Source organism: Cebus imitator, unplaced genomic scaffold (genome assembly GCF_001604975.1).
Source record: "Cebus imitator isolate Cc_AM_T3 unplaced genomic scaffold, Cebus_imitator-1.0 Scaffold185, whole genome shotgun sequence".
Lineage (NCBI taxonomy): Eukaryota > Metazoa > Chordata > Mammalia > Primates > Cebidae > Cebus > Cebus imitator.
Window position 1 is genome coordinate 1,291,307 of NW_016107500.1, and position 22,809 is coordinate 1,314,115.

Below are 22,809 nucleotides of genomic sequence, written 5' to 3' on the forward strand. Positions count from 1 at the left end.
AAAAAAAAAAAAAAAAAAATGTTAGTAGCCTCTAGAAGCTGCAAAGGCAACGGAGCAAAAGCCCCTGCCGATGCCTCCAGGAGGAACCAGCCTGCCAACACCCAGAGTGTAGCTGAGTGTGACCTGCTTTGGAACTCCTAACCTACAAAATCCCAAGATGATAAACTAGGGTTGTTTTCAGCTGCTAAGAGTGTGATGACTTGTTACAACAGAAACAGGAAACGAACACAACAGGTGGCCTGAAAGAGTCCCTTTCGACTCTCATCAAGCTTATTCACTTTCTAACAGCCAGGGGAATCCTGGCTCTAGGAAGAAGAGGAGATGTCATTAGCTGGTGGCCTGGAGCTCACACAGGGCAGCTGCGTCCATCTGGGCAGAGAGGACCCTTTCTGGAGTGGCTTTCTGTTGGTGGTGCCTTCCAGGATGGCCATGGGGCAGACAGGAAAGAAGGGAGAGCTTTAGGTCCAGGGCAGCGGGTTCCCTCTCTCACAGGAGCTGGCGTTGAGGGTGGGACATCTAGGCGCCAAGGACAACCTGTGCAATGAGCCACCCAGCAAGCAGCAGCAGCGCCCAGGAGACGGCAGAGGCACCGGGGTGAGGGCCTGCCCGGGCAGCATGGCTGCACACAGTGGCTCAGCACCAGCAGAGAACAGCGGGGCGGAGGGGTCCCCCACGGAGAAACTTGGCACCTTGTGTGCCTCTCTAGTAGATGTCACACAATAGGGACCCTGGGAATATCCTCGGGAATGAGACAGACTCAGCTCCACGTGGCCAGTCTCTGCATTCAGAAGGGTGAGCTCTGGGAGGACCTGCTTTGAAGGCCGCAGCAATGTCAATTGGACTGAGTGTGTAAACTTTCAGGGGTGAAGGACTGGAAAGCTGCATTTCTTTTTTTTTTTTTTTAAAGCTAGATAATCAAAGTCACATTTATTTTTTCTACAATTCACATGGTGAGCTGTTTAACATGTGATACAATCCAAAATAATTAACTTTTGACTAGGTGATGATAAAATCTTGATATCTTCAAAGAGGTTCTATGTTTAAACTAATGATCTTTTAAGGGCTTATATGCACTAGGAATAAACTTAGAATCTTAGCTTATGGTCCAATAAATATAAATATCCATACAATAGAAAACTATTTGTCATTATAAAGGACCAAAATGTTGGTACATGCAAAAACAGAGATATCTTTTAAAAACATGTTTACTGAGAGATGTCAGATCAAAATAAACACATATTTTATAATTCCACTTAAAAGAAATGTCCCCAAATGGCAAATATATAAAGAAAGCAAGTAGATTCATGGTGACCTAGTGTTGGGGGTAGGAATGAGAATGATAATGGTCGTGAGGCTTCTTTTTAGGGAAAACTGCATTTCTTTGGCTATTTCACAAATATGCCTGACTGTAGAATTCCCATGGCTAAAGATCGGTGATGTATTTACCTTTCAGTAAACTCTCCAGACCTGTGTGCAGAAAACATTGCTGCGTCCTCACCTCTTCTCTGAGTGTCCCCTTCGCAGACATTAGCTGTCCTCTAAGTTCTCTCAAAGGGAGGCTCTTCCTCTCTCGTCACTGAGGCGTGGCCCTCCCTGCTATCTTGTCCATCTGATCTCCTTCGTCCTCCACCAGCCCCACACCCATCTAAGCCCATGTCCCATTGCTCTTACCCCTGACCTACAGGACCACATCCTCATTCCCTCAGGCTCCGGCCCCTGGTCAAGGTGATCCTTCATTTTCCTTCCTGTCACCATTTTTAGGTCATTGGTCTCCTTGAGGATAATTTGCTGAAAGCTTGGTCTCTATTGTGTGACCTCACAGCTCTAACCACCTTTCCTGATGCGCCGTGACATTCTTCTCCCGTGGCTGGACCCCCCAGCCTCTGCCTCCTCCTCCCACAGCTGGCTCTGAGCCTGTCTCCCCCCTGAATCCTTCTCCTGAGGCTGGACCTCAGCCTGTCTCTCTGTAGCCTCTGCCTCCTTCTTCCAAGGCTGGACCCTCATCCTATTTCCCCCCAGCCTCTGCCTCCTTCTCCCATTTCTGGACGCCACCCTGTCTCCCCACAGCCTCTGCCTCCCTCTCTGACTGCCTCCACCTGCCCAGCCTCCTGGGAGAGCCCCTACTGTGGCCCCCATGGAAGCTTCCCATTCATTCTTCTTACCACATTTTGCTCCCTAGCTTTCCCCCCATCCTTAGTCTTTCTTTACCCAGCTACGATCCCGTGGCTCATCATATCATTCCTTCTTTGAAGCAGCCTCAGTTCCTTGCCCTCTTCCCTCTCCTTTATAATTCACTTGGAAACGTCCCAGCTGTAATTAAACCCATTCATCTACCCTGAGTGCCTGAACATCACAGGAGACAGTTACACAGCTGGCTGAGGTTCACTTACGATTCACGACTTTGAACCTCAGAAGGGTCTCAGCGCAGCCTGGAAACCCGGCTGAGTGGTCCCTGCAACTTTGCTGCCTGCCCCGTCCCATGTCTCCCAGGGCCTTTTCAGGGAACTGAGTCAGCTGGGACTCTCCCTTCCTGGCGAAACCTCTTGAGCCCAGGGAACCCTTGGCACCACCCAGGAATGGGAGTCCCCTGACGCTCAGGCTCTCCCCAGCCTGTTCTGCCCAGGCAGAAGTCCATGTTACTGTTTGTTTCCCCCATTTATTGAAGTGGAAGAGTGGATCCGTTTCCTGCAGCTGCTTTTACAGATGACCACAGACATGCTTGCTTAAAACAACAGAAATTTATTCTCTCAAACTCCTGAACTCAAGTGATCTGTCTGCCTCGGCCTCCCAAAGTGCTGGGATTACAGGCGTGAGCCGTGGGCGCCTAGCCTTAGACATTTATCCTGATAGTTCTGGAAACCAGAAGCCTGAATTCAGGGGGGCTGTGCTCACTCTGAAGGCCCCAGGGAAGGATCCTTTCTGCTTCTTCCAGCTCTGGGTACTGCAGGGACTCCTTGGCTCGTGGCCACCTCCCTCGAAGCTCTGCCTCCGTGTTCACATGGTCTTCTCTGTGTCACCGTGTGGCCTTTCCTCTCTCTCACAAGGATGCTCACATTCTAGTTTTCCAGCCCATGTGGATAATCCGGGATAAACCCCTTTCCAGAGCCTCACTGTAATCACATCTTCTGCTGCATCAGGTAGGCTTGACTCTTGTCTTAAATGATTCTGGGAACTAGGTTGTGGACCTATGTTTTAGGGGACCTCCATTCAGCCCACTACAAACAGATAGAAGGGAAACGAACAGATTCTAAGTACATAGCTCAGTGAATCGTCAGAAATGAAACACATCCAGGCAGACAGGATCACAGGAAGGAACAGCACCTCTCCCACATCCTGCAAGCCCCTCTTGCCTCCTGCCTGTCATTTACCCCCATTCCAATGGGACCCGCCTCCCACCTCTGAACAGCATGGCTTGGAATCACAGGTACATGGAGCCACACTGTGTGCACTTTTGTGTCTGCTTTTTTTGCTCACCATTATATGTGAGATGAATCCCTTTTGCTGTGTCTAGTTGAGGCTTGTTCATCTTCATCGTTGCAGCATAGCTCTGACTGTGTGAACATACCACAATGAGGAATCCACTCTGCCGTAGGCAGGCATTGGGTTGTTTCTAGTTTTTGACAACTGCAAATTCCGCTGTTGTGGTGATGTGTGGATGCATGTCTTTGGGTGCACACACGTACTCGTTGCTGTGGTGTGAATGCCTCGGAGTAGGGTTGCTGGGCCATAGGGAGATGCAGTCTCAGCATCAGTAGATGCTGCGAACCCTGTTCTTAAGGGATGTGTGAACGCTTTCTCAGCAGAGACGAGAGCTCATGCTACACTCCCTTCCATGCTGGGAAGTGCCATTGTCACGTCAGTGGTTCTCATGTGTGCAGGGTGTGGCATTGCCTTTTGGGAAATATCCATCATTTTTAATCTGTTTACTGGCCACATGGCTATCCCCTTCTGCATAATACCTGTTCAAGCCATTTGCCCATTTCTTTGAATTGTCTGGATTTATTGGATTTTTCTTGATTTGCACAAGTCCTTTCCCAAATGTCTTGTGAATGTCTTCTCTGTGGGCTGACTTTTCCCTCTCAGTGGTGTCTTTTGATGAATAATAGCTCTTATTTTAATGTGGTTCAATGTATGTATTTTTTTTCTTTTGTAGTTTTTCTTCTCCCATATTTCTGAAAGTTTTATTATCTTATCTTTTATGGTTAGACTTACAATCTATCTGGAATTGGATTTGTAAATGTGTGAGGTCAGGATGGCGGATGTGTGTGGATGGCTCCTGATATTTGGATGCACAGATGGGCTTTCCTGCTGCCTCTCCCCTCTCTCTTACTGCCTTCGTTGAGGACTCTCCTTTTCCTGAGTGTCCCAGGGCTAATTTTGTGTGCGTGGCTCTGGGAGAGCATGAGGAGGAAAAGGGGCGGCTGGCTTCTGTGTCTTTATTCCCAGCTCTCTCCTGGCCAGCAAACTCTGGTCTGGCGGGCAGCAGACCAGCTCCCTCCCTTCCTTTACCTCTCTTCCAGGAACCCCATCCTGGTCTCCATTCCCCAAATGCCTGCTTGACTCCAGCCACACTCTCTCACCACCCTCGTCCTCTACCCCCAGCCCTTCGGCTCTCCAGGGCGTGTGCCTCAGGCTTCCACCTCCTCCCCATTGGTCCTCCTTCACCTCTGGCCTGTGTCTCCTGTGCCTGGCAGTGAGCTCACCTTCCTGGCTCACTGTGGGCGCCTGCCCTGTCAGCCCTGCCAATGCAGGAGCACCATGACTTTCCTCTGCCCTCCAGGGTGCCGCGCGGTGCAGCCCATTGTAGCATTTTGCTTGCCTGGAGGTCTTCGAGCATTCTCAGGGCAAGGAGGGGGTGTTTTTCTCGTGGCCTCACTATTCGTTGAACTGTATGAAACTGGATTACTCTCCAGCATTGCCCAAGTCCAGTTTTGAGAGGAAGGTGGCTGAATTCCATCCCTGAGTACAAGGGAAACTCTTTGGAGATGTTTTTGTAAGCTACTCTGTCTGGTATTTTCATTGGTATTTGGTCCAATGCATGCCACAAATTCCTGTGTCCTGAGAGGAGGAATGCAATCCCCTGCAAAGTCCCCCACACCAGGCACCACGGAAGTGTCATTCCCAATGTGAGTAATGAGTGCTTCCCACCCGCTGGTGAAATACTGCCCTCCCTCAAGATGTAGGAGGAGCCAGGTGTCTGTGGCTAAAGAGACCACTCCCTGCCCACAGTATTGTTTCCACGGCTTTGGAGGAAACCATGGGACCACGGCCTGCTCCTAGGCTGGGGAAGGTGCTGGGGGTTTGGGCCCTTTTGACTCCTTGGTCTCGGACAATGGGGGGGTCCTGACTCCATTCAACACCTGTCCTGAGGAGACAGTGCCCTGTCTCCTCTTGTTCCTCTCCAGGTGCCACTGGTGGGTACGGCAGCACTCGTGGGTGGTGCCATCCTGCTTGCCGTGGGAGGAGAGGCAAGTGGCCATGCCCAGGGTGTGCCAGCTCTGTTGTGGCCTTGCCCAGGCTGTGCCAGCTCTGTTGTGGCCGTGCCCAGGGTGTGCCAGCTCTGTTGTGGCCATGCCGAGGGTGTGCCAGCTCTGTTGCTGTGGAGTGACCATTCAGGTCCTGCAGAGGAGGGAGGGGCTGCTCTGCCCAGAGACTCCATGAGATGCTTTGTCCTCAGGAACTCCCTGGAATGCGATGGCTCAGGCCAGAAAGTCTTCCCCGAGAGGAGCCAATGTGATCGCCTGCTGGTATATGAGCATGGTGCATCAGTGTGTTTGCTGGGTCTGGGCATCCCTGCTGAGAGACCTCCCTGCTGTTAGCCCAGTGACGCCCCAACATCAGTCCTGTAAAACAAAGCCCAGGCAGAACAGCGGCCAGGACAGCAGCAGCAGCAAGGAGCTTCCTTTGCCTCTTTGTCAAGCGTGCCCTCCGAGTCTGTCTCCTCCCCTCCCTCCCATCTGTTGCTGATATTATTTTAGGGCTCCAGCCATGAAAGGAGAATAATTTGTAAGCAGCCCAATCCCATGTCTACAGAATCATGCTTTCACCAAACGGTCATGGCTTTTTGGAGTGATGGGTTATATGTTAAGTGGTCAGCATTATTTTGAGACAGAAATGAAGGTTAAGGCGGGACAGAGTGGCTCACGCCTGTAATCCCAGCATTTTGGGAAGCCGAGTTGGGTAGATCATAAGGTCAGGAGTTGGAGACCAACCTGACCAATAATGGTGAAACCCCATCTCTACTAAAAATACAAAAATTAGCTGGGCGTGGTGGGTGCCTGTAGTCCCAGCTACTCAGGAGACTGAGGCAGGAGAATCACTTGAATCTGGGAGGTGGACATTGCACCACTGCACTCCAGCCTGGGCTACAGAGTGAGACTCCATCTCATAGAAACAAACGAAAACAACAACAATAACAAAAAAGGTTAATTGAATGAAGCTTAGTATTAAATAGCTTGCAAATATCTTTTTAACCTATGAAGTGGTGGTCTACTTTTACTAGTGGGAGAGCTTGACCAGTTTAATGATTTTGAAGTGACATAGACAGGCACTATGCCATACACAATTGCATAATATGTAAGAAACATATCCATTTTCCTAGCACTTTATAAGACAAGTGTGTGCGGGTACCAGATTAATTACGTCAGACTGGCTAGCTCTACTTGACATTTTTTCTTAAAGTTTTAACATATATATTTTCTGCTTCTCAACTCCTATAGCCTTTTATGCAGTAATGACTAATCAATTAAATGATGCCCCAAATGTTAATATAAATGCTAGGCAAGACACAAGAATTCCCCAGCAGGTCCATTTCGCTGCCTCTAGTTTAGAAAATCGACTTTGCGGCTGGCACGATGGCAGCACCACTGTGATATACTCAGGTTTGGGTAAATCAAATCCTGCCTCGCCTTCCTGCTCAGGCGTGGGGAGTGGGTGGTGTTGCGGTCAAAGGACTGGGTAGGTCCACGTGGCTGCTCAGGTGAGGCTGGACCGTCTAACATAGGGGCCTTGGGGTCACATCCATGCTTCCGTTCATGGGTGGGGGACAATACTGTGGTTTCTCACAAGGACAAGCCCATCTGGAGATAAAAGTGAGGCAATGAGCATGGAATGTGCTCGTGCACTGCTGTTTTAGATTCGGGTCTGGTTTGCTGGCCCCTCTGGGCGGCGGCCCCCACCCACCTGTTTCCAGCTCAGCAGTGCGGAGCAGGGTGTCTCTGGGTAAACCCGGTCTGTGCCTGCGGAAGCCAGAGGGAGCCTGGAATGCCCAGCGCCAACCGTGGAAGCAGCTTTCAGAGTCCTCGGGGGACCCTCTCCGGGACCACACGGCCGTGCCTCTGCTAGCACAAGGGCGTTTATGAACTGCTTGATAAAAAGGTCGGAGCGATTTAAGCTAAAATGAAAGGCCCTGCTGCAGCTGAAGACCCTTCTGAGGGGAAGATAAGGCCACTGTGAAATTAGAATGTCAATCAGCAGGAAAATGGGATTCAGAGGGTTTAAAGCTGAAAAGCACATTAGAGACTTCGCACCAGAAGCCCTCATTTTCCAGCTTAGAAGACTGGAGCCGGGTGGGATGAAGCCGGCCCGGAAGGCAGAGCTGTGGCTGGACTCTTGCCCGCCTGGGTCCTGGCCCTCGGGTCTTCCCCTGGCATTGGTGTGGCCAGGACCCAGAGGCTGGTTAGAGGTTCAGCTTTCTGTTCTGGGTCAGCCTTTTGGGAAGCTGTCTCCTGGGAAAGGAGCAAACAGACTCCCCCAGTCAGGACAGGATCCAGCCTCCTGAAGCTGAGGTGGGGAACCCCTGCCCCACAGCATGCTTCTGAGGTTCAGATGGGGCAGTGGGAGATTTGGAGGAACACGAGGAAAAAGTGGCAGCAGCTAAACTGCAGCAGGTAGCAGACGCCTGTCCACCCCGGAGCTGCTGCAGCTGGGAGTCACCAAGCGATAGGGAATGGCACCTCCTGCCCTCGGCCTGCCTGGGGAATCGAACCAGCTTTCCCGCCAGCCTGGCCCTTGGCTGGAGCCCTGCTCTGCCCTGCCTCTTGCAGCCCCCCAAGCACCGGGCCTCTGGGTGATATTGTGTCCCCTACAAAGACCTGTTGAAGCCCTAACCTGGTACCTATGGATGTGGCCTTATTTGGAAATGGGGTCTTAGCAGATGTCGTCAAGTTAAGATGAGGCTATACTGGTAAAGGGTGGGCCCTAAGCCTTAGAAGAGGAGAGGAGACCCAGAGGCAGCGCAGATAGGTGGAGGGAGATGATTCGAACACACACAGGGAGAAGGCCACGGACGGCAGAGGTGGAGATCCGGGGATGCGTCCACAGCCATGGGGCTCCAGGGCTCCCAGCACCCCCAGGAGTGGGGAGACAGGCCTGGAGCAGATCCCGGGTCCTCCCCAGAGCCTCTAGCCCTACCTCGGCCCACCTGGATTTTGGACCTGAGCCTTCCAGAATTGCAGGGAATAAATTTGTGTTGTTTTATGCTGACCAGCTTGGGGTAGTCTGTACAGCAGCAGAGGAGATGAATGTTCTGCAGAGTCTGCTCTGAAAATTGTTCCCGTGTCACTGAGGATGTGACTGCGACAAGCCCCTGACCCGTCCTTGTCCCTCTCTCGCCTCATTCGCACTGGTGCCCAGATCTGTCCTCCTCACCCTGCGCAGTGGCCTTGCCGAAGCACACCTCCCATCATGGCCCCTGTGCTCTGCGATGCTTGGAGGCTGGGTGGCAACCCAGCCACAATCGCCCAGCGTGGCCGCGTGCCCTCCGTGGGCCTGCCACATTCTCTGGTGCTCCCCAGGCCCTCACATCGCCAGGCCCACCGTTTGTTCTGCAGGGGCCACTGGGGTCGGGTCTCAGCATCCCCCAGCCTCTGTTTCCATATCAGGAGGCCATTTGTTCCCTGTCTTGCTGGCAAATATCTGGCCAAGTTTTCACATTCGAGCAGGCCCCCTTCCTGCCCTGTGAAGGAGTCCCTAGCCTCATTCTGACCCCGGAGGGACAGGGTCCTCTTGTCTCCATCCTCCTCCCCTGGACATAGATGTGTGAGCCCCTGTGCAAGCTCGCTAACCCTCACTGGGCTGGATGCTCTCTGGGTCCCCAGGGAATGCTTGTGTCTGAATGTCCGCTCAGCCTTGCTGTTTAATTACCCTCCAGGAGAGCTGGCGATGAGATGCAGACCGCACGAGCATCAGCGACACCATAGAATGCTGTGTTGTTGATGAATTTCATAAAAATAAGTCAGCAACCTTTATGTTAAGCTGCTTTTTTGAAGGCATGCTGGTTACCATTTGAAGAAAAATAAATTGCTGCAATGTACTTGTGCTTACATGATAAACCATTGCAAAAAAAAAAAAAAAATTATAAAGATGCTGAATTGTCCTGCCCCCAGCTGGAAATCACATCAAAATGACATTCAACTTAATTTTAGCAATATTTCTATTAGAATTAGAACAATTATGGTGAATACTATTAAAATATACCTTCATATTAATACACATGCTACATTATTTTATTACCAGTGATACAGTTAATGTTCTGGGTAGAAAAACCAACCAGCACATATTTGGAGATGGTTTATCTAGGTTGTGAGGTGGAACTTGGTAGATTTAGCAAAGCAAGCAGAATGCATTTTCCCAGACGTTCGAGGGGGTTATTTGCGTCTCATCTCCATATTTTTTGGTACTTGCTTTTCTACAGTGGGAGCAAAGTTAGCATTGAAAGCTGGGAGCCTATCTTCTGATGCTTTAGGAGAAGCTCATGATCTGGTTCATTTGTTTATTCGTTTTTTCAACAATCATAATAAACACAAACGAGGGTGTGCTGTGACCTGGTTCTGCCCCACGGAACTACTCGGCACATTTGGGAGGAAAGATGCCTTCAGAAACATCCCTCCAACTGCTCTGCGGCCACTGTGCGAGCGGCCTGATGTCACTCCAAGTCAGCATGCGCAGGCCAGCACCGGGGTCCGGGTGGGAAAACTGCACCTTGTGCTGGGCGCCGGAGGCCGTGGAGGCTGGAGCTGCTGCAGCAGAGAGCTGGCACTGAGCAAGCCAGCCCCGGCAGGTGGCCAGGTGGGGGCAGGCAGGTCGGTGGGTCTCTCTGAGATGCCACGTTTGCAGGCTTGAGAAGTTGAACTTGAAATTCATCCTTGGAAAACCATCTTGCAAGCAGGTACTAGAGAAGTCTTACTCTGCCCTTGGACGGGGGACCTGAGGAATGAGGAGAGGGAACCTGGAGGATAGATTTTGTAGTAAACGTCAACTCATGCAGTTGTATAAAATCCATTGGAGTGGAGGGGAAGAGGAGACGTTCCTTCTTACAATTATTTTTTTAAAAAACTCTTTTACGTCGTTTATGTCATTTCAGAGATGTATGAGCCCATGCCCGCTCCGTCACTATTGAACATGGAGTGGGTGGAGTGAAAGGCACAGAGGGAAAACATGACTCTGAGATGTTTGGACTGGGACCCGAGGGCAATGGTGGTGCCACTGATGGGCTGGGGACATTGGTGGGAGAAATGATGAGGTGGGTGTGAATCTGGACACCAGCCACACTCAAGCCCTGCTCTTCATGAGTTCAACTGGGGCAGATGCAGCAGACACAGTGGTGGAGTAAAGGAAGCTTGCAGGGGCTTCATGTGGGGATTTGGTGGCAGAAGATCAGAAGTTATATTTATCTAAACCAAAGGCTATAGAAAGAAGCAGTTTAATTTCACAGTTGGGAAACTGAAAATATTGTAAGTTTTGGGTTCAGTTAGATTGGAAAGTTTACTTTGCAGGGCATCTTTCCCTTTCCTCCTCCCTCCCTCCCTCCTTCTCTCCCTCCTTCCTTCCCTCCCATCACCCATCCATCCATCCATCCATTCATCCACTTTCGTACTTACTGGAAAATGAGCCTATACATTTAGAGTGTTTGCATGCATCTCCTGTAATTTCTGAAGTGAAAGAAAAAAAAGACTCAGGGGAAACAGCCTGTCGCCTGACAGAACTGGCAGCTTCTCTTCAGAAGGCAGAAGGGCAAAGTAACAGAGGTTCGTGGGTGATGTTTTCTTTCCGCGTGCAGCCAGCCCTCTTTATTCTTCATCTCCAGGGGCTTTACACAGCTGGGCAGCCCCATCCTTCAGAAGTGTCCTCTTGGCTGTAGCTGATCTATTTAATATGCATGCCATGCACTGATAGGGCTACAAAGAACCATGGTCCCACTTGGGGATTTGCAGATTGAGTAACTGGTCAAAAAAGAAGGCATGAGAAATATTCCAGGACGCCTGCAAGGCCAGTCAGCCCCACTGATCTGCTCCTGTGTACCCACAGACTCACCATCATGACCTGTGTGCCACTTCCGGAGCATGGGACTTGGGACCCCTCCCCAGTACAGGTTGTCATCTTGAGTTCTGTCATGTTTCCATATTTCATATGCAGTGATGAATATGCTAGAGGCATGGGCTCTGTGGAGGGCTCTGGGCCTCTTCCAGTTGCCACATCTGTTGTCCCTAAGAACCAGTGTCCCCTGCAGCCTAACAAAACCTCTCTTCCCTGGTCCTCCAGGACTTAGCCCATGACTCTTCCTAAAATCTGGACCTTGGAGCATCCATCTTCCATAGATCTCTATCTTGCCACCTCCCAAAACCACACCTTCTCTCCCCTCTCCAACAGGCTGCGGGGTTTCCTGCCGGGGGTCCACTCGAGACCTTGGCTCAGCAGAGTGGAGGTGCCTCTCTCCTCTGCTCTCTGCTGCTTCTCCCCTGTTCCTGGTGAAAAGTCATCTATCTGTTGCCTCACTCCTTGGGTACCAGGTCAGCCATGATGGCTTGTTGATTTTTGCCTTGTCACGTCTTTCTTATTTGGGATTTCATGATATTCCCAGGCTCCAGTGCTGGGTCAGGGCTCCCTGATGCCACTCCTGGGACAGTGTGGCTGCCTATCCCTGCTGGCTTCCCTTTGTCCTGCAGGTAAGTGGCAAGTAGGGGAGGCAATGGCAAATGGGCCCAGCCTGCTCAAAGCTCAGAATGACTGCCATTTCCAGCCCTCCAAGACCTGAGGATGCTTATTCACCATCACATGGACACTTCCCACGCTGCTGGCACTTTGGAAATGATTTGCAGTTAGCAACTCATTGAATCCTCAAAATAACTTAACAAAGAAAATTATCCCCATTTTACAGAGGGGAAACTGAGGCCCACAGAGGTGAAGCAACCGAGTCACCAGCTTGCAAGTGCTACAGCCGAGGTTTGAAACTGGGCCGTGTGTCACCCTTGGAATAGCTGCTCATGCTCCACGCCTGTCCCTTCAGCCGAAACCCTCTGCGACCCTCCCACACAGCTGTCTCTGCATCATGCTCCCTCCTTCATCTCCCTCTTTCACCCACCCGCCTTTCCCTAGTCATCCTGCTTTGCTTTATCTTATGAGTTTCCTTCTCCTAAGAAAATGTGTGGAGCAGACTGTGAGCTTAGGAGGGCAGGCCACTCGCATGTGCTTACTTATGACTTTTGTTTACAGTTCCTCATCACTCCCATCATGCTGCTTCGTACATATGATAATAGCTCAATACGTGTGGAATGCAGATTACCAACTTGTTTCATGCTGACCATGCACAGGAGAGGTGAGGCACTATATGCAAAACCAAGTGAAAACTAAGGCAATTATGTAGATAATTCACAAAGAAAATAACACTTTTTGGGGCCTCAATTATGTGGATTTATCCAGTGGGAGTTTTTGAAAAAGCAATTACCCAGACAACAGGCAGAGTGTTCCCTTTCATGCTGAGTGGGTCACAGCGAGCTGGAGTCAGGAGCTCTGTGTTCCAGGCTTGGCCCAGAAGCCCAGTCATTGTTGGATTCTGGGAAAACCGAGTGGCTTCCCCGTGTTCTAGTTTTTCTTTCTGTAACTGAGCGGGGCCAAGATCTTAGCAGAGCTGGTTCATATTGCGTAATCAACCTCCTGCTTTTTATCTTGTCTCACTTGCTAATTCTCTTAATTCTACCTTTTAGCATTCATTTTATGCTGAGATTTCTCTAATTGGTTCTTCGGAACTTTTTCTTTCCGATGAGGTTGCAAACTGTGATGCCCCCCTGCTTTCTTGGAGGAACTGCCCACCTCCTGGAACCCAGAAGTGAAGCCTACAGGGTCCAAATCCACAAAGAACTGATGGCTGGGAGTGGTGACATCACCACAGACCCTGTGTCCCAATGCAGTGACTCTCCGCTGGCTGCTGGCTTCTGCTGCCTGCACACTCCCAAAGTGATAGCCCTGGGTGTGACTCCAGCATCCGTATTTCACTAAAAGAGCCCCTGACGACTGTGGTAGGGCCGAGAGCCACTGCAGGCTTCCAAAGACACCTCTTTCATGAGCTCTGGACATCACGTCACCCCTCAAAAAGGCTCTGATTTGAGAACATCTTGGATTTCAAATTTCAGATTTCTGGATCAGGGATGCTGAACCTACATTGACTTCAAGTGCTAAGGCCCCAAATAGGAGATCTATTTTTTGAATCAACCTTCAATTGGATTTCTTTTTAAAGCAGCGATTCACAAAACTACCTCAGTCTATGAGAGACTGAAAAGCTAAAAGAAAACCGTAGAGCCTCAGGGCCTGGCAGCCTGACAGGCACACGCTGACAGTGCACTACCCTAAATATGACCCTGGCCTTGGAGATTCCATCAGAATAGATAGACCCGTGGCCCGATGTCAATACAAGCACTCCGCTTATTTATTCAGGGGAAACTGGGATATACTCGAGCCTTGAAATGAGGCAGAAGCTTGCAAGGTTTGAGACTGTGTTCAAACTTCCTCTGCCAGCCAGCCTTGTTGGAAGCATCAAAGCCTAGTGAGTCAGCATTTGGAGAGGGAAATCAGCCGGGCTAAATTTGGAGATTTTGACTCAGCCATCAGTGAAATTCAGCAGTTTCTCCTGAAGCTTTTGGTGACCTTTTGGTTTCATACAAGCTCAAATACCAAAGGCACCGTGAAAATGGATGGAATTGTAAACTATTGCATGAAGATTGTGCAGCTGGCGTTCTGAGATCAATTCATCCACCTCAGAACTGAACACATCTCTTTGCCTCTAGCTTTCACTTTCTTGGGAAGGAGGAATGGGGTGGGGGGTGGGGCGAGAAGTGGAGGCAAATAAAGAGGAGGGGCTAGGAGATGCCCCTTGCCATGCCTAGCACAGAATGCAAGAGGTAGCGTCTGGACCTCACCAGCGCCAGTGCCCAGCAACTGTCTCCCATCAGCTCTCCACAGAGCTTAGAAGAGCCCAGGTCAATGCGTTCTCCAACACACCTGCGTGTATTTCCAACTGAGCCTTTAAGCGAGTGTTCAGTTGACACTAAGTGCTTTCTGCTCTCAGCACAATTATGTATTTCTGAATAAAACTCAAAGCATCCTTTGAATGTGAAAATGGGCTAGATAAAAACGTCAAAGTACACCTCTGTCCTCAATGATCCTTTTTAATGCATCTGTGGTTTCTAACATTAAGAGAAAATGTGAATTTAGTCGTGTGCTTTTATGTGTCTACTCTGTGACTTGTTTATCTATGCTATGCTTATAACCAGAGAGAAACAAGAGAAGAACATAAAATATTAATACAGTATCCATATTGAAGTATAATAAGCATCAGGAAGTATGTGTTAAACTGTCAGGAGCTTCGCTGGAGTGGAGGATGTAGGTTGGGGGTTCTTCACTGTTCCGTGGACTGAAAGCCTCACTAATGATACTGTTCTCTTCTAGGCCTGTTTCAAAATGTTTTAGCTACAGTACTTTAGCGTTAAGACCTTTTCTTCAAGCCTATGTGGAACAAGTCATTTATTCTACTTCTTATTGGTAAATATCTTTGTTTTTGTTGTTTTTTTAATTACAGAAGAACTATTTGCTCATCATAAAGAATTTAAATGATGTGGAAATTAGTAACTAAAATAACAATTTCTGCAGGCTCACCTCACTTATAATTTAACATTCATCTGTCCAGAATAAATATAAATATATTCATACACAAAATTTATTGTCTGTAATCTTAACCCATTTGTGCCTAGTGTTCCATTATTGGAACACTAAGCTTGTGGGAGCTATTTATATCCTACTGCTCAAGGTCATTGCCAAGTCTGATTTTTTCACACACAAAAAAATATGCAGCCTCTGGCATAAATGGATTAATGACATCTTGTGAAAGATGCTATCCAGTATGTCTTTCCTCACTTAACAATGTATATTTAACAACTTTTCATGAATGTTTATATTTTTGGTAGAAAAAAATTAAGTTACGAAAAAATATAAGTTAAAAATACATGGCTGGGTGCAGTGGCTCATACCTGCAATCTTAGCATTTTGGGAGGCAGAGGTGAGTGGATCACTTGAAGTCAGGAGTTCAAGACCAGCCTAGCCAACATGGTGAATCCTCATCTCTACTAAAAATACAAAAGTTAGCTGGCCGTGGCAGCAGGTGCCTGTAATCCCAGTTACTTGGGTGCCTGAGGCAGGGGAATCACCCGAACCTGGGAAGTGGAGGTTGCAGTGAGCCGAGATCCCACCATCACACTCCAGCCTGGGTGACAGAGTGAGACTCCATCTCAGAAAAAAAAGAAGCCAACATTATGATATAGCTATTCATTGGGCAGCCATTAAATTGTAGTTATGAAGATTATTTCATTGCGTGGGAAATACGGTAGACAGTGAATGAAATATGATGTAAAAGTATTAATATGCTATAACATTATTAATAACCGAATATCCAGTTAGAGTTTTCAAACAAAGTCTGTTCCTCTTCTTGGTTAAAGTGGTTTTATCTTGATAAAAAAGAAAAGAAAAAAGAAAAAGAAAAAAAACCCTTCTGCTGTTTTGACAAAGTTTCTCTTGGCTTCTCTGGATTGTGCCGTCCAAGTGGATCTTATTTCTCCTGATGATCCAGGCGTGGTGATGGGGGCTCTCTTCCCTACGTGGAGCTCCTAGGCTGTCTTGCCCACTGACCTCACTCAGCTGAGTCTTTAATGGGTTCCGTCCTGGCATAATCCCATTTCTATTTTAAGCTCTTCAGACCCTCTTGGGTAAAACTAGTTTTAACTGCAAGTGCACTTTCTTTTCGAATAAACATGAATTAAGCAATATCAGGGAATAAAATGTTTGACAATAAACAGGTTGAGTGTAAAGGATATGAACATTTATTTGGGATATTAAATTCCAAATACAAATATTTTTATTATTCTCCAAATGCAAAGAGTGTGAAAGTCGTATCTTGTATCTTATCCTTCATAACATAGATGGTGTCGCTATTTGCTAAGTGTATTCTAAAATGAAATCTTAATTTCCACCTTCCCACCCCACTTGCTGCAACTCAAATTAGTAAGTTGCACCATCATCTTCACAGTTGCTTAGGCCCCAAATCTACATGTTCTTGTAGTAGTTAGCTTCTGCTGCAGTAACAAGTAGTCCAGACGCCTCTGTAGCTTGCATCTGCAAATGTTTATTTCTCACTCCAGGGTCAGAGGCTGGCTGCAGCATCTAAGCTCTGCTCCCCTTGGCTGGACTCCTTTGGGCTTCCCTTCTTGCCCAGGACCTCAGCTGGCAGAGAAGTTACAGTCTGGGGCATGCTTTCCTCATGGTGCAAGGTAGAAGTCAGGAAGCACAGCAGAAGAAAATGATGCCTTTTAAAGCCTCTGCTTGTATCTGGCACACTGTCCCTTATGTGCATCCCATTGCTTGGAACAAGTCATGTGGTCAAGTCCAAAGTGAATGGTGCAAGGACACGCATTCTCCCCTCAGAACAGCCGTGGTTGGGGTAGGGTGGAATCACTGGGAATCAGCGTTTTGGTTTACCACTGCCCTTGCCAAGTTCATCAGTCCTGTTGTCTGTGTCCCCAGAACATAGCCCAAACTTACCCTCTTCTCTCCATGGTGCTCCTGGAACAAGCCACCATCCTCTCTCTCTGGGAGAAACAGTTCTCTCTACTTGCACTCCTCCCCTGAGCTTTCATTCCGGACCAGGATGGTCTGCAAACAGCAGTGTACACAACAGGTAATACCAACACTGGATTCTCACTACCCTTGGGATGAAATCCATTCCCTTGCCCTTGACTATAGAGCCCGATGGGTTCTGGCTTCCGCCAGCCTGCTCATGGCACCTGGGGCAGCTCCCTGCCTGCCTCTGATGTCATCTTGGCAGCTCCCCTCTCCCACACTCTCCAGCCACACTGCCTTCTCACAGTTTCCCAGTATGTAAGCTCATTCCTGCCCTACAGTCTTTAGATCTCCTGTCCCCTCTGCTGCAACAAACGCTCCAGGTCTTCACAGGGCTGGCTCTTTTTAATAAAGCTCACTTCCACAGAGAGGCTTTCATTGGACATCAGTCAAAAGAGTCTCCACATTGCACTTAGTACAGCTTCATATCTTCTCTTTTCATTTCTTGATTGCTCAATGTCTATTTCCTCTCTTCTCCCATGATGTCAGCTTCAGCATGTTGGCCCTTTGGCATCCCCAGTTCCTGGACGAGCTCCTGGGCAGTGCAGGGGCCTGGTGAGTGCTTGGTGAGTGTTGCTGAACCAGCGTCAGTGTTTCCCGGCACAGTGCACGCACTGTGGTTTCTCCTATTATTAATACACTTTTCTGTTCAGCAAGTACTCATTGACCTCCTCTGGACCGAGTCCTACCTGTGATAAATATTCTATTACTAAGATTTGGCTTGTCGATTTTGGGACTATTTGATTTAAAAATGACTCTCTGGCCAGGCACGGTGGCTCACGCCTATAATCCCAGCAGTTTGGAGGCCGAGGCAAGTGGATCACCTGAGGCCAGGATTTTGAGACCAGCCGGGCCAACGTGGGGAAACCCCATTTCTACTAAAAATACAAAACTTAGCCAGGTGTAGTGGTGCATCCCTGTAGTCCTGGCTACTCGAGAGGCTGAGGCAGGAGAATTGCTTGAACCTGGGAGGCGGAGATTGCAGTGAGCCGAGATTGCACCAGCACTCCAGCCCGGGTGACTGAGCAAGACTCCATCCCCAAAGTAAATAAATAAATAATAAGTAAGTAAGACTCTCAAACATAGTAACTGGGAAGTCATTACTGATGCGGATCATTTAAAACTAATCTGAATATAGTTTGAATGCAGTTTATCTGTGCTATTCTTGTTCCCTACCTAAGAGATGACCACGTTAGTGTGGGGATCTGCTTGGACTCTCACAGTTGGTATAAACATTTGAGCTGCAGAAAATGCAGAAAGAAATCTTATCGGGACTTCCCTTGTCTGACCAAGCAGAGCCTTCTGAAAATACAGTTGCTGTTAACCCTTCTTCAAGAGTCCTTCAAATTCATCTGCCATGGAGATAGCTTGCCTGTTCCCAATACATCAAAAAGTACAAAAACCTGTGCTCTCCCATGGGAGCCCGAAAAACCACCCTTTTGTTAAGTAGAGATATAGAAACCTTTACTTCACATGATTATGCGAGTTACTCATGGCCGAGCAACTCCCAGGAGCACATATGAACAATCCTTGCCTTTTCTCCTGTTGATCTGTCTATTTTCAGTGATTTTGCAGACCCGCAAGTATGGGACCCAAGCGGTAGAGGTGAAGTTTTTTCTCCTAACATTAGCGCATTTTTTGCCTAGTGATTAATGATAACTGTAGATTTTTAACAATATAGTAGAATCATTCCAAGCTAGACTTAATGTTTACAACTTTCACCAATGATTATGGATGATAACACATCTCAGGGAGACAGTGTTTAAGACCACCTGATTTGAATACTGACTGATCCACTTACTAGGGGTGTAACTGTGAGCGAGCAAATTAATCTCTCTGTGCCTCAGTTTTCTCATGCATAAAATGGGCATAAATAGTACTTATCTTATGGGAAGGCTCTGAGGATCAAATGCGTGAATACATGTAAAACCCTTGGCATTGGGGTGGGTTTGTGGTAGGGCTCAGGCAGATCTTATTCCCAGAGGTAGGGAGGGGTTCTTGGCCACATCCTGTGATGACACTCTCTACACATCAGTTACCTTAAGTTACTTCATGGCCTGAGGTAACATTTCTTCATTAATGTTAGCATTGCAACATAAACTGTTCTTTTTTTCAGGATTTGCACTTCTCCATGATGCTTTTAATTTGTATGCATTTTTCCTTTTTTTTGTAGTTGACATGTATGTAATAATTGTACATATTTGTGGGATACAGTGTAATATTTTGTTACGTGTATACAATGTATAAAGAGCAAATCAGGGTAATTAACATATCCATAAACTTAAACATTTATTATTTCTTTGTGTAGGGAAAATTGAGGATCCTCTCTTCTAGCTTTTTGAAATATATCATTCACCACCTTCATAACAAACAATACTACAGAATGTATTCCTCCCAGTGAGTCCTAACTTTCTATTTGTTAACCAATTATTAGTCTCTTCTCATGGTGCTAATAAAGATATACTCGAGACTGTGTAATTTATAAAGGAAAGAGCTTTAATGGACTCACAGTTCCACATGGCTAGGGAGGACTCAGTCATGGAGGAAGGCAAATAAGAAGCAAAGTCATGTGCTACATGGCAGCAGACAGGAGAGCTTGTGCAGGGGAACTCTCATTTATAAAACCATCAGATCTCATGAGACTTATTCACTATCACGAGAACAGCATGGGAAAGACCTGCCCCCATGATTCAGTTACCTCCCACAGGCTCCCTCCCATGACACATGGGAATTATGGGAACTATAATTTAAGATGAGATTGGGGAGGGACACAAAAAAACCATATCACCAACCTCTTCCTATCCTTCCCTCCTTCCTGCTCTTCCCAGACTCCAATGACCATAATTCTTCTCTACTTCTATGAGCTCATATTTTTTAGCCCCCACAAATGAGTGAGAAGATGCAGTATTTTTCTATTAGTGCACTTTTTAAAAATGCACTATTTTGTGTGCATGTATAAGTGGGGAGTAGATTATTGGTTTAGTATTTGATACACTGTGGGATTAAACGCCAGGTCACAGGATGGAATGAGAAATAAAAAGTCAGAGTGAAGGCAGACCCAAACCACCACAGGAAAGGGCAGTAACTGTGGGAGAGTCTAGTGCCTGACGATGGGAACTAGAAAGGTCACGGGGTGATTCCAGGTCTGTTTCTTCCTACCTGCGCATCCTTGGTTACATTATTTTGTTTCGTTTAACTTAATACCTTGTAGCTTCATGAAGTAGATTTTATAGCTATTCATGAATATCATTCATTTCAGGCCCAGCATAGATAGTCAGTAAATTCTGAGCTTCCACAAAAACAATTCCAAGTTCTACTGTTCTTTGCCTTTGTGAAAAGGGGCTGTTTTAAAATTCTACAACTCTACAACTGGAAATAAAAATGTAATTTCTAGGCTGGGTACAGTGGCTCATGCCTGTAATCCCAGCACTTTGGGAGGCTAAGGCGGGCGGATCACTTGAGGTCAGGAGTTCGAGACCTGCCTGGCCAACTTGGTGAAACCCCATGTCTAATGCAATTCAACTATTAGCTGGGCATGGTGGCAAGTGTCTGTAATCCTAGCAACTTGGGAGGCTGAGGCAGAAGAATTGCTTGAACCTGGCGGGTGGAGGTTGCAGTGAGCTGAGATTGCATCACTGCATTCCAGCCTGGGCAACAGAGTAAGACTCTGTCTGAAAAAATAAAAAAATTAAATAAAAGTAATTTCTGGAATCATAAAAATGCTTCTCCATGGAGGAAGTCATGTCAGGGAATCTGTAATTATACCACTACCAACTACATTTTAATGTGTCCCTAATTGGAAGGAGGCTGGCAAACATCACCTCTACTCACTATTCCACAGCCTAGAGCGAGGAGCAGGTTCTCACACCTTCCCAGCCTGTGCCTGGCCTGAGGGAGGCCAGTGAGGCAATTGCCTTTCTGACCCAAAACTCAGATGGATCCAGTTTTGACTTGGGCAGCTCTGCCCGGTTACCCCATGCTAGAATTCTTACTGGTTTCTGGACCACCTCCCAAGGGGGCTCCTCATATAGATTTAAAGCCTCATATGGGTTTATTGAAAAGAAAAGTAAATGTTTATGGATAGCAAAGTATTTTTTTTTTCTAGGAATGAGGAAAACTGGTTGTTGACAATTAGCAATTTCTGTCTTAGGTTCACAAAAAATAGTAATGATTCCCTTCAGGCCCCTTATAAATCAATAAAATATTCCATACCTTTCTTGGTGTTTGCAGTTAATTAACCTGAATTCTTATAGCACTAAAAATAGTCCCAGAGGCATGACTGCACACATTTTAGACATGGAAAATATGGTGATTCAGAGAGGTCAGGAAAGTTGCTCAGGCCACACAGCTGTCACGTGGCTGTATACCAGCAGGTCTTTGGGCTCAGACCACAGTGCTTCCTTTGCCACAGTAAGGCCCGAGTCTCCTAGGGCTGCTGTCACAAATCACCTCTGTTTTAGCAGCTTAATAATAAAATTTTATTTTTAAAAATTTATTCACTTATTTTTTTTTTGAGACAGCGTCTTTCTCTGTTGCCCAGGCTGGAGTGCAGTGGTGCTATCTTGGCTCATCACAGCCTCTACTTCCTGTTCTCAAGCAATCCTCCCACCTCAGCCCCTCGAGTAGCCAGGACCACAGGCATGCGCCACCACACATGCCTAATTTTTGTACTTTTTGTAGAGAGAGGGATCTCACTATGTTGCCCAGGCTGGTCTCGAACCCCTGAGCTCAAGTGATTCACCTGCCTTGGCCTCCCGAAGTGCTGGGGTAGTCATGAGGTGGGAAGCCCGGCACTGTCCTCCTGGTCTAAAGTGGAGGTGTCGACAGGGCGGGTCCCTTCTGCAGCTCCAGGGGAAAATCTGGCCCTTGCCTCCCCCAGCTTCTAGAGGCTCCTGCATTTCTCGGCTCGTGGCTCATGGCCCTTGTGTCTTCAGAGCCAGCAGTGTGTGTTTCTCTGTGCCTTTCTCCGTAGTCACATCTTCCTCTGACCCCGACCTTCTTGTCTGCCCCTTTTTCACTTTTAAGGAGTTGTGATTACACTGAGGGAGGAGTTGTGATTACACTGAGGGCATGAAGACCATCCAGTACAAGTGCTGTCTTTCAAGGTCAGCTGATTCCACCTGCAGCCTCAGTGTCACCTTGCTGTGTAACCTAACACAGTCGCAGGCCTGGGGATCAGGACATGGGCGTCTTTGGGTTTTTTGGAAGCGCTGTTCTGCCTCCTGCACGGTCTGTCGTGTTTCTGGTGGATGCTGCATCAGAGGACATAAGGAGACCACCTGCACCACCCACCACTGCCCACCTACACACCAGGCTGTAAGACTAGGCTAAGTTTCTAATGCAATTAGGCAACGTGACCCCACGGAAGGGGCAGAGGGGTACCTGTCACATGTGGGCACAGCCTCTGGGGCAAGCAGGCTGGGCTGACATCCTGGCTGCACCTCTCAGGAGCTCTGTAACCTCCCTGAGCCTCCCTTTCTTCATCTGTGAAATGGGCACAACCAGTGCATCTGCCCTCTGTGCCATGTGAGACTTGGAGGAACATCTCTAAAGCCCTTTACCAAAGGCCTGGCGGGCAGCAAATGCTGGGTGAGTGTTTGCAATATAAATGCACACTGGAACATGTCTGAGCAAGGCCTTTGTGGCCTCTGAGTACCTGGCTGGGTCATGCTGGGAGCTGTCAAATGCATCTGGCTGTCTTCCTTTTCTGGCCACATGATTCTGGACCCTTTGTCCTTTGTTGGGGCCGCCGGCTTGTTCTGAAAGTTGAGCTGAGAGCAAAGGTGATGTCGGACACCCCAGGTCAGAACGTGGCAAGGCAAGAAGGCCCCAAAGACCAAAAAGTTCCTTGGTGCATTGCGTTGTTAC